The sequence below is a fragment of the Spermophilus citellus genome (genome assembly GCF_964194105.1).
Source record: "Spermophilus citellus genome assembly, chromosome: 4".
NCBI classification, from domain to species: Eukaryota; Metazoa; Chordata; class Mammalia; order Rodentia; family Sciuridae; genus Spermophilus; species Spermophilus citellus.
Genome location: NC_138185.1, coordinates 60,525,998 through 60,535,263, shown reverse-complemented (window position 1 = coordinate 60,535,263; position 9,266 = coordinate 60,525,998). Strand labels below are relative to the sequence as shown.

Sequence of the window (9,266 nt, the reverse complement as noted above, 5' to 3'; positions counted from 1 at the left end):
TTTCTTCACTTAAAATTAATGAACCATAACTTTAAGTAAATATGCTTTTTGAAAGAATTATGTCTTTTAAGGGAGTGTATAATTTTTGTTTTACATTTAGATGATGCTTCACAAGAGGGTAAAAGAAAAGATTGCTGGGAATTAAAAAAAATAATTTAGTTTTCAGGTCAGATTTCTTAGCTCTTTCAGTCTTTATTTGGGGACCCATATTTTCTCAGAAAGTAGCAACAATACTCATTGTAGAGTTATATTTAAAGATCAGTGTGTCAGGTAATTGTACACCAAGTGAGCTTGAAAATATTATTATTAGGTCCTTAATGAGGCTCCATCTATTTTCTGACTACTTTCAATCATTAACTAGTGATTCTGTACTTTCTTTGTAGGTCATCATTACAGTCTGTAATTGAAGCCTGGATGAATTAGAACTTCTTCAAATTATATGTCCCACACAGTCACAAAAAGAGACTGGAGATGCCAAGTCCAAAATTTGGTAATGTCCTCAGCCATAAGCATAGTTATTATTTCTCCCTATGTGTTTGCATTTTAAATTTCTGATTGAATAAACAATTGTGGAAATATTACCAGGCCTAGCTTCATTCCCTGAATTGATCTTTGCCTGCCAATTGAGTCTATGCACATCCTAGGGGTACAAGCTGGGTTTCACCCATCAGGACCCTTTCCCTTAGACCTTGGGGCTTCCTGGAATCACGATTCTTATAATTCCCCTTATTTGATATCTGGACTCCTGCACTTGACTCTTGTCAGATTCTGTGGGTGACCCCAGCAGACCTACTTTCCTCTGATACTCTAGGTCCTTATTTATTTACATGTCTTTCCGCTGAGCCAAATGGTTCCTTGGAGGGCAGCAGCCACCGTGTTTTATATCCATAGTGTTGTTCATAGAGCTTGATGCATTGATTTTCAGAGGACACACACTAGTCACCTGGCTTCTGGCCACCGGCCCAGGTTTCACTGTGTGTGAATTTGAATGTCTTTGGGTGGGTGTGCCTTCTATTGTTTGTGATGGTCTTTGTTTTGTTCATATGTGATCACAGTCAAGCATTTATTTTATGAGCCTGACCTTCATTGGCATCCTCATTTGTGGTCTGGTTGTAGCTGCTAGCATATGTTAGTTATGTGAAAGACAATATCAATCAATGTGCTGCTTATTGCTTGGAGACTTGATTATTACCCTAATATTACAGTCTTGAAAATTTCTCTATTTTTATCTCGGACTTAGGGGAATAAAAGTAGACAGAGATAACTCCAATATACAATGTACAAATTTAAAAAAAATTTGAAAACATGTCAGAAGTGGGCCACTCAGCATTCTAGCATTCCAATTAGAGAGAAAACAAGTTCACTTCAGATATTTGCAAAACCCAGAGGATGCAAACAAACCAGCCACCATGAGAAAGCCTAAGATTTCTGTTCTTAAGTGACAAGTTCAACTTCAGATCATTTTAAAACACACACTGCAATTTTAAGAAATAGACCCTAACCAACAGTCCAAAAGCAGATTCAACAATCTGTCTCTCAAGGATGATTCTTCATATGCCCATCACTATTGCCAATGGTGACACATTGGATATTATTCAGTAAAACAATTGAGCCCACAGTAATTTTGTATAATAGGAATCTCTCTCCTGGATAAGGTACGGGGGGAAGTTTTGTCAATTAGCTCACTGGATGAAATTTAGGTCATCAGATAGAAAACAGCTGATGCTAAAGGAGGAATCTTGAGCAAGGCAAATATTCACTCCAAAAAGTAAATTTCATTATGCTTTACCCATCTGATGCATGTGAGACTAATTCTCTTAAGATACAGCTTTCATGTTTCTTATAATCTACACTTTTTCAAAGCAACCAGTACCAGATGTTCACCTAGGCCATAAAAAATTTCGTCCAGTAAAAGGTTAATATCCATAAAATTTGAATGTTGAACAACTTACTATCTGCAAATATTTTTTAGCCAATCATTTTGTGTTAAATACATGTCTAGGTATTTAAAGAAACTTGCTACATAGAAATATCATTAAAGTAAGTAAATGCTGGTGCTTGTTTCCATAAAAAAGATTTTATAATAAGGCTTTTTTTTCTGAGTAATTCAAAAACAAAATGCATTTCCAGTTAGGGCCCCATTTTTGTTCAGGAGAGTGAAGACTGCAGGAAAAACACATAGCTAATAAGTGACAGAGTCAGATCAGAAGTGAGCCACTAAATTTGGTCTTCACACCTGCCACTATAAAAAGGAGATGACATGATGATTATACAATAGACAAATAAAAGAACCTGAGTAAATATGATAACAAAGACTATTTGCACCATCAATAAAAGGAATGCCCCTTTTTTCTATACCATGTAATGAAGTGCATAAACTTCCTTATAGCACACACTAAACATCTGCTACTTGGACAACAGAATAAATTTTGCTTTAACCATCAATTTGTTTCACCCACTGGTAGATCTAGACATGTTTATGTCTCAATTGTTTTTCTTCATTTTTTTAAAATTGGTTCAGAAATGCTGAGAAGCACCAATGAAGAAAAATATGAGGGATGCTAAGTGCCAAGAACTTGTATCACAGCTGGCATTGGTAGCAGAGTTTAGACAACTTTCTCTTGGAAATTGAAGGGACTTGTTCTCTCAAGAAAAGCACTTCATTCTCCACTTGGAGCTAGGCAGAATTGCCTGCATGGTCAACTCTGGTAGGATGATGCAAGGTGGTCCTTTGTGGTTCCCTCTGAGCAAAGAAGAGTCAGAATTCTAGCTCGTATGATGTATACCCAGGGTATTCTTTTTGTTAGAGAAGACTGCTCCATTCCCATCATCACAGATTCTGGGTGACTGCAGCAATTGTAGCTTGCCCCATTTAAACTGCTCTGGCTCATTCAAAGCTAAAACAGGAACAACAACATTGCTAAGATACTTCCACTGCACTTCTTCTGAATGCACACTGAATGTATCACATCTCTGCTGCTGCAAAGGATGTGATGCAAAAGAGTAGATGGCGAATGCAGAAGACATCTGCCATTGAAAATTTAAAAAGACAGGCACTGTTATTAAATAGCCATGCAACCAAATATGCACTAAGATGTAAAAGCAATTTTGTCAGGAAATAGGAAATCTCCACCTCAGTCATCACAATGACAACAGTGCTGTTTCTTGAGAGGCCAACTACCTTGTGAATTAGGTGAATTATGAAGGCCAGAGGGAGAAGGTTGCCTATTGTAAATTCAGGAAGTATTTATTATTATTTGTTTTGAAAGTAACAACTGACATCATTGACAAGTGCTCATTGTGTAAGACTTGGATCAAAACCTGTTTAAATTAAAAAAAAAATTCAATAGGACAATAGCATATTAAAAATTGATCAGCTATATACATGAGCCCAGCTGCTGTTCTAATTGCTGCTGTGGTTATGCAGCAAATTTCAACTAGTAAATGTGACATTATTATTCCCTACGTGAAACACACTGCTAAAGGAGGCGTGTAACATATTGGGCTAATTAAAAGACAAAAGAGTCCCGAAAACCCAAGGAAGCTGGACAGATGAGTACCTTGCATGTGGTGGGGAGAGTATCACCATAGATATCTGTTTCACTTTCTATAACATTTAATGATTGCAAAATGCTGGTAGTCATTTTTTACTTGTGGTTGGGCTGCCGGAACCACAGAACAGGAACTTCACCAGAGCAGGAGTCAGAGGGAAAAAACTTTTAGTGTGGGATGGCTTACTATTTTAATTCATTTATATTATTAGTCAGCTTTAAAGGTATGGTTGCTTCTTCTTCTGCATTGTTCTTTTTCTTCTTCTTTTTAGACTCTATGTTCTCTAATTATCTCTCTTCACTGGGAGGGAATGTAACCTTTAACACATTGAAAAAAGTGTAGATTTGCCATGGGCCTCAGCTTGCTCTGACTTGGCTGGGAACTTGATTCCTACCTTCTGGCAGAGTATTTCATGGTTCTGAGGCTAGTTCTTCACCTTAAAGCAGGGATATTATCAACTGTCTCACAGGTTCATAAAAATTAAATAAGATTGTTTCATGCCAAGCTCAGAGACTGGTGCAAAGTTGTCTTCCTCAATGACAGCTATAAGTGGGAATTTTTATTGTAATACACTTCTTTTTCTACCATTTCTTCCTACAGTCTGTTTTCTCAAATTTTAACCCATTCCCTATCCTCTATATTAGTATGTGTTATCATTTAGCTAAACTTTATTAAATGGTTACTGTGGGCCAGCACACTGACTTCATTATTTCTCTGAATATATGTGAATATATTTCAATCATAATTGATTAAAGGGAAAATTGGAGTTCAGGGTAGTTAAGTGAACTCTCCTATTTACATGATTAGTTGCCCAGCAAGGATTTGATTTGACGCCTTTCTGATTCCAGAACCTAAGCTCTTAATCATCAGTTACACCAATTAAACTCCTCTCACTTTACAGACCTCCCCATTCCCAGAACAATCTATAAGATGCCTGGTTTTATGTCACACCAGCCTGTTTCTCTTGTATCTAGTTTCTTTTTCTTTTTTAATTTTTTTTTTAATTTATATGACAGGAGAATGCATTACAATTCATATTACACTTACAGAGCACAATTTTTCATATCTCTGGTTAAGTTCAAACTACTGTTTCTTGGGACTGAGCCCTCAAAGCAGGCATCTAACCTGCATGTCTCCTCCTAAGCCACCCAACACCTGGCACAGCATAGAATCAGGGCTCAGTAAATTCGGGCTCATGAATATATAGGAAAAGGAACTGACCAAGCACGAAACGGTGCAAACTGCAATAAAAAGAAAGGAACGAGGAAGGAAGAAAGGGAAGTGCAAGAATAACAAAAGGCAAATATTTATGGGCCACCTTAGTGGCCATAATCACAAGAGTCTTTGGGGGCCTCTGGGAATACCCAACTCGCTGGGCCCACAAGTCAGCCTTATTTTTATACATGGGGAACCAAGATTCAGAAAGCATATCTCTGTAGATTTGGGTGACTGACTTCCAACCTCGATCGCTCACAACGTGGCACGGGTTTAACAGGCCGCCAAGCTTGGAAACACCTCTTTCTAGAGTTAGGGCATTTAAGAGAGAACCGATTTTCTGTCCGCTGATCTTTTAGGGACCTGCTGAAAGTACCAGCGAAGACACGTTTTTAAGAAACGACGTTTGCAGGTCACATTTGTCCTTTCGGACTTTTTGGACACACCTTTCTCTTCCTGTAGATCAACCCAGACGAATGATTTGCAAGTAATCACTGTTTCTATGCCCAGCCAGTGCCCAGCACTGAGCCCTGGCGCCTTCACGTAACACCTGGCAAAGCAGCTCGCAGCTGCGCCCGCGCTAGGCTCAGAGGCTTCTCAAAGGTGACGCGCGGCCGCCTCCTCCCCTTTAAGGCGGGGCTCGCAAGGGGGTGCTGAGGAAGTCCCGCGGCGCTCCGCAACGCCCTGCCCTTGCCGCGTAAGGGCTGCTCCCTAAGCTCGGGAGCAGCAAACACCGCCACAGCCACTGCAGATCCCGCGCAGGTAAGGGGCGCGTGACTACCCTGCTCTGCAGCCCCTGGGACGCAGCGTAGGACAGGTGAGTGTGGTGCGGGGCTCACCTGGCAGCACAGCAGGTTCGTCGCCTGCTCTCTCCTAGGGGTGGGCGTCAGATCTCAACCCAAGTAGGGAGTTAATAGACCTTGAGGGTCCAGGATGGGAATGTAGCGGAGCTATTGCCCTCCCTTGTAGCTACTGGTTCAGGAGTGTCTTGTGGACGACAGAAATGCAAAGCTTGGAGTGCAAAAGAGCCCATGAGAGGAGGGCAGCCTGCTTCAGGATTTCTTTGCATTTTAAAGGCCAGACATTGGGTCTTCCCCAGGCACAAAGGTATTAGTCACTTCTCTGCTGTGGCCTGGGATCTCTGTAGAGGTCATTCCCTCCCTGGGAAGGTTTTGATGCGCTCGCTTCCTGGAACTGCAGAGATTCAACTTTGGTTCCTTGCGTTGACGTTTATCCAGTTAAAAGGAGAGCAGAAAACCCTAGGTTAAGAGCAAAATTTGCAGTCTTAATCATATTACAAGGAAGAAGAAAACGATGATGGCGATGTTACTTTAAAGTCGTTTGTTTCTTCAATCAGTACTTTAGTGCACTGCTCATTTGTTAGGTAGTGCCGCTGATGGCTTTAAAATGATTGAATTTCCGTAGAATGGGTTTCCTTTGGTCTGATTGAACTTTTGTGCGATGTCTGAGGGTTTCAGCCTCCTCTGGATGGCTATATGAGTATGCTCAAGTGTGCTTGGCTGGGCATTTATAGATGTCAGAGAGCTGCTTGGTGAACCTTGGGACCTTAGAACACTGGTTTCAGTGACATGCAGAATTCAGTCACCATTTATTGAGGGATTTTAAGGATTATGCATTCATGTTTTAACTTGAATCAGCAACATTTGAATTGAACAAATATTGGTTGTATGTCTGTTAAGAGCAAACCTCTGCTGTGCTGTTTAGTAGTACAGGTGTTGACACAAAGGGGCAATTTAGGGCATTTATTCCTTACAGGTGGGTGTTCAGAATAAGATTAATGGCATGTTATGCTTTGCCTCCCATCCAGCATCTCATTATATGCTGGTAAACAGTATCTAAGTGCAGGGAAAATGTAGTTCTTTGACTGTATGGGTTATTAGCTTGATCACTCATCCACAGCAACAGGAATTATGAATTATTAAAATCAACTATGGGTCTGAAAGTATAGCTCAGTTGTAAATCACTGAACTAACATGTTTGAGACCCTGGGTACCACCCCAGTACTGAAAAATAAAATCAATCATGTGCCATGCTAAACACTTTGTCTTATGGTTTAAAATATACAAATAGATATTACTTCCCTGTGCAGATGAAAAACTGAGGAAGGGAGCAATTCAATAATTTGTACAAAGTAACTGACCCAGGAATTGAATGTGAATATATCTGAGTGCTATTTTAATTTGATATTCCATGCAGCTGAGACGAGAGATAGTATAAATCTGACAGATTTACTGGAAATTAGAATTCAAATTTAAATTCATAAAATTCACCTCCTGGGGTTTAGTTTGTCATAAATAAAATGAGCATTGTTTTCTTTGTACTTGTGTGGTTACTATGACCTACCTGAGACAAGTAGATAAATAGCTATTTTTTTTCAGTTTGTTTTCCAACTGTGAAAATTTTTAAAGTTTGTCATGTCTTTCTTAACATTTTTAATGTACTAATATATCCAAGTGGGGTCAATTAGTAAAACTGCTGATACAAATTGAATGAACAGTTGATTTTTATTGTATTCACATGCACATATTTTAGGTTGTTTTCTTTCCATGCCTGTAAAGTGACTAGAAACTACTGTTACCTAGAACAGACTGTGTGTAAACCTATATTGATCAACATATCTAATATTTAATTAATTAATTTAAAAATTTTGATTCTAATATTTATTTTTAAAGACTATATTTATTTTTCCTCAAAGTTATCTTAAGCAATATAAGGTACAGCAATGGCATATTTAGCAAAACATCCTAAAATTACTGATTTGTTTTTGGGGTAAATGATTCATAACAACTGATATCTTAAAATGCAAGTAAATTTCAGAAGTGATTCTTAAATTAAAATTATTACACTGTATAGTATGAGAGTTATACTTTCACTAAGAATTTATAATATTTCCTGACATAGAGGACACTTGCTTTCTTGAAACTGTCTCATAATGGTTTGTGATTACACTCAAAAAATCAGAGTTTAATATTTAAATATTTTGGGCTGGGGATGTGGCTCAAGCGGTAGCGCGCTCACCTGGCATGCATGTGGCTCGGGTTCGATCCTCAGCACCACATACAAACAAAGATGTTGTGTCCCCCGAAAACTGAAAAATAAATATTAAAAATTTAAAAAAGTGATCTGACTTTAAAAAACAATATTTAAATATTTTGAGATGTCAGTGGTTAACTGTTGCCTGTGTGGAGAGGATCAGGTAGAATATCTTACCTGGATCATTCTTGGCATGGATGTGTGTGTGTGTGTGTGTGTGTGTGTGTGTTTCTTTGGCAGAGAAATCAATAAGACACTTAAAATATTCTATAGGAGGTGTTTATAAAAGTGTTCTTGGCTTGGTTCTGGTATAAGGGAAGGAAGAGAGTCAAGATGGGTGAAAATTTCAAGAAATTTCTAGAAAATCCAAAGGATCAAGGAGCAGAATATGTAGAAGTGTGTGAAGCTGCTGATGCAAGCTTTGTGACTCCTGGTAGGTAAGCAATTTGGTGGCCCTCTTTAAAAAATTAATAAAAATTGGGTATAAAGGTATGTATTCATTTAAAAGGAGAAAAAAGAGATTTTAAAAAATCTTGTGAGAAACATATGACTTTGCCAACCAAGATCTGATTGGGCAATTCACCAGAAATGTTTACACAGAAATGCTTCCTGATTGCAGTCTGGCTTCTCCTCTCCTGATAATACCTAGCATCTTCCAGCAGCTTGTTGTTCCCGTGGGGGCCCATGCTATGAAAAGACTAAAGCTGAAGCTCTGTTACTTTCAAAGAGAGGGAAAGTTGTGGTTGGAGGCAACAGACTCCTGGACCTTGGAGCAGAGAAGAGACTACTGGGTGGGGTAGCCGAGATCACGGGCTCCACAGGAACTTTGGGCACTCCTGTCCAGTGAACAACTGGGATCTGATCTCTAAGACCTTCCAGGTTATTGATTCACAGGGATGTGTTTGGCCATTGGCTCTCCAGAATTTCTATCAATCACTATTCATTGAGGATCTTCTGTGTCTCAAGTACTAAGTAAAGTCCTAATTGTTAGGGACTCCTAGTCTGGTGGAACTGATTTCATTGACCATAGTACATTGCATTGTTTTAAGATTCTGCACAAAGTGACCACAAAGAGCTGTTGTTTGGCTTTTGATGCTCAATCCTTTTGGAGATATTGGTGTACTTACTGATATGGAGTCCAGGAAGGGCATTCTAAGGTGGGCAAAAGGCCATAGAAAGCCCTGGGGGTTTGTAGCTACCTGTTCTCCAGTAGTAGTGTTAGCATTTCTTGCTGTTCCTCCAGAGAAACAGCATCTATATACCTGAGATTAATTTGTTAAGCATGCATGTTGTAGCCAGGTACCATGTCGAATACGTATAATCCCAGTGGCTCAGGAGGCTGAGACAGGAGGATGGCGAATGCAAACATAGCCTCAGCAGTTTAGCAAGGCTCTAAGCAAATCAGTGAGACTCTGTCTTGAAATAAACTTAAAAAAAATGGCTGG

At 39.2% G+C, this 9,266-nt stretch overlaps 1 protein-coding gene across 1 annotated transcript in view; it reads left to right on the top strand.

The window, feature by feature from the left end:
- The first annotated feature begins 5,477 nt into the window (after positions 1-5,477).
- Positions 5,478-9,266, top strand: part of MCTP2 (multiple C2 and transmembrane domain containing 2) — a 221,089-nt gene continuing 217,300 nt past the window's right edge. Inside the window, exon 1 of the mRNA XM_081290239.1 lies at positions 5,478-5,584. The gene's annotated coding sequence lies outside the window, so the exon portion shown is untranslated. The remainder of the gene's footprint in view (positions 5,585-9,266) is intronic.